Raw genomic sequence first — 3249 nt, forward strand, 5'->3', positions numbered from 1 at the left:
GCCAAACACAAGATCAGCGATGTAGTGTATGCTGTTCAGTGCAGTGAAGAGTGCTCGGACCTCTACATTGGTGAAACCAAACAGCCTCTTCACAAACGAATGGCACAACATAGAAGAGCCACTTCGACAGGACAAGATTCAGCAGTACATCTGCATCTGAAGGAAAAAGGGCACTCTTTTGAGGATGCCAATGTCCACATTTTGGACAGGGAAAACAGATGGTTTGAAAGAGGAGTGAAAGAAGCCATCTATGTCCACTGTGAACAACCATCATTGAACAGAGGAGGTGGATTACGTCACCAACTTTCCCCCGCTTACAGTGCTGTCCTGAGCTCCCTTCCCAGACGTCTCAACCCCCATTCACACCTTTGTTCCAGTGACCTCAATAGGCCACAGGAAACAATGGAGCGGAGTCCTAAGTTGGTTTCAACTGAAACCACTGATTAAATATGACCCACGCCCCCTTCACACCTGGGCACATGTGTTCAAGCACATGATCAATAGAGGGTCATAACCACCTCCAGGGGACTACGCCCACAGGGGTTTAAATACCTGGGTCTCTCCACCATTTGGTTGAGAACTGAAGAAGCCTTTCGGATGAGAGGTGAAACGTCTTCAAGAAACAAAAAGAAGTCCAGTCGCCTTTTTTCAAGCTCCAGAGACTAGTTGAGTAAATAATTAAGTTCCTGTAAAAACTCATCAACTGCAATACCTGGCACTTGTACCAAAAACTCCAGCTGTAATAAAGCTGTGGCTAGTTGCTGCTCAGTGTGGTCTTTAGGTAGCCTTTTTCCCTCTTGTGTGTCAAACGTGTCCACTTCCACACATCGAGCACCTTCTACACATTGATCCTCCTCCTGGAAATCAGATATTTCTGGAAATGAAGGTGTAGCTAAACGAGTGCTTTTTACAACACCTGGAATAAAATCCTCAAGTGTGTGTGGGGTGTGATGGCGACTTTTGTGAGACTTAAAAGTACCATAAATGCATGTTTGGAAACTACAACCATTAAACATACATTTTACATTTTCGTGTTTTTTTTAAATGTGTGTTGATGTGACTAAAATATTCTATTTCGTTTGCCAAATTCTTACAATCACAAAGTTGACAGGTAAAAGTTGAGTGATTTTTTTGTGTTACATTTCTGTGTAGTCTACTTTGGTGGCAAATTAATGCATTCCATGTTTTAAATGTGCATGGACAAGAAAAGTATGTACATGGAAATCTAGCAGTGCGCCCAAAGTGAGGATGTTTAACTTTGTAGTGTCTTAGAAGTTCAGACCTACTTGATACTTCTACCCGGCACCCCTTACACTGCCACTGTGGGGAGAGAGAAAAACAATGAAGAACCATTAAAGGCTTGTTGTTGTTACAAATTAACATTGTTCTCAAAAAGAGGCTAAACTAAAGTTTAATCTAAGGTGGTGTTTACCCTTTCTTGTTTAATAAACAGAACAAAACTGGTTAAAATGTGCGTTAATGATAGCTAATTGAGTCACAAACCAGTATAAATCCATTTGTTTTCCTATTCATTAAAGAAAATTATGTTTGACTTTTTTAAAACCAACTACTCATATATACCATACACTACAGAGCCTTTGAAACAGGCAAGCTTGCCATTCATTGCATTATTCTAGCAGAGCACCTGGAAGAAAAAAGTATTTGCACTTATTTATTCTATAGGAAATTAAAAGAGGGCGCAATCTACCATGTGTTAATCGTTCATCTTCATGCGACAAGAGCACACCATGATGGGCCAGAGCGAGCACGTGCGGGTGCAACCTCCACGATGGGAAAAAAGTCCCAGTATGGCATATTTAAAGTGCTGGTATTGTAATGGTGATTACCAACCAACTTAAAGCACTGCTTAAATTCAGATACAACTGATTTACACACACACAAGGTGGGTCAAAGCAGGGCGGAATGATAAAAGTGAATTAGGTATTCTTGAAATTAATTGTGAGGCGCCATGTAACGCTAATATAGAGTCTAGCCATAGCCTAGCTTGCATGCTAACGCTAACGAATAAACGCGTGGTGGGGTGCACCTTTCTCTGTAAACACAGCATCGACTTTAATAGTCTACATACTATAAACTATAAAATGAAAACAATGAAAAAAACAAGACTCACCTTGCCTCCTTAAAGTTCCAGGCAGCACTGACAAAATCGGGCCTTCTTCTTCTGCAGTATAATTGCTTTTCCCGGGCAAAGGATTGGGAGGGGTAATTTAGTATCAAAAAAGTAGGAGGAGCTTTTCCATACATTGCAACTATTCCATGTAATGTGGTCATGATTGAAACATGTCCATCTAACAACAAGACTATTTACAAGGATGTTTCATGATTGAATCATGTTTAGGGAAACAGCACAATAAAAACATAATACTTTAACATAAATTTGTTTTACAAAATGAACAACCCCCCTTTTCCCATTTTTTCAGTGCATGCCCCATTCACAATGGCTTGAGATTGTCAAGCTGAGAGGCCAGCAGCTTTTTTTCTGGTTGTTTGCGCGTGTACATTTTGGACCAAATGCTATCCTTTGATGGGAAACTGATGCAAAGCCAAGTTTAAGACAAGTTGCAGGTGCTTCTGCTTTTCTTTTCTTTTCATGGCTCTGAGATCAGTTACAATCTGCTTGTTGTGTGGAAATAGAGCTAACATTAGCAAGTAAACAAATGCTCTGTGACTTATCATAATAACCAGTAAGTTTCCTCTTCCTCTTCTGTTTTTCACAAGATTTAACCTCTCCATAGCTTCGAGACCCCAGCTCCTGCAAAACCTGATGCACTGGCATGACAGTATTAATTTCGTTGACGAAATATTTTCGTCATAGTTTTCGTCAAAGAACCTTTTTTTCATGACGATAACGTGCTCAAACTACCTAAAATGATGAAAACGATAACGAAATTAATTGACCCTTTCGTCAACGAATGAAAACGAGATGAAAATGCTTGGCGGGGACGAAATCCAATCAGAAATGATTTAATTTTGTGACAGGGCGGGACAAGTTAGGAAAACATCCAATCAAACGCACAGATGCACAAATTTGCTCTAAACCGGAGAAGACCAAACTAGGCTTTGATTTGTCTTTACCTCCGATAGAACTAAGTTATGTAAACAATGTCAGCAGGGAGAAAGAGAAGAGCCGATGTATGGACACATTTGTCCTTTAATACCGTGACAAACAAAACGATGTGTAAACCATGTGGGGCGACTTTCTCAGGTAAATACCTTAAACGTCTGCAA

At 40.2% G+C, this 3249-nt stretch overlaps 1 long non-coding RNA gene across 1 annotated transcript; it reads right to left on the bottom strand.

The window, feature by feature from the left end:
- Nucleotides 1-1087: 1087 nt before the first annotated feature.
- Nucleotides 1088-2151, bottom strand: LOC115772850 (uncharacterized). The gene is made up of 3 exons (XR_004019054.1): nucleotides 2132-2151; nucleotides 1582-1645; nucleotides 1088-1320 (listed from the first exon to the last, which is right to left on the bottom strand). It is a non-coding gene; the product is annotated as an uncharacterized LOC115772850 (long non-coding RNA).
- Nucleotides 2152-3249: the final 1098 nt, after the last annotated feature.

The sequence above is a fragment of the Archocentrus centrarchus genome, chromosome 22, assembly GCF_007364275.1.
Source record: "Archocentrus centrarchus isolate MPI-CPG fArcCen1 chromosome 22, fArcCen1, whole genome shotgun sequence".
NCBI lineage: Eukaryota > Metazoa > Chordata > Actinopteri > Cichliformes > Cichlidae > Archocentrus > Archocentrus centrarchus.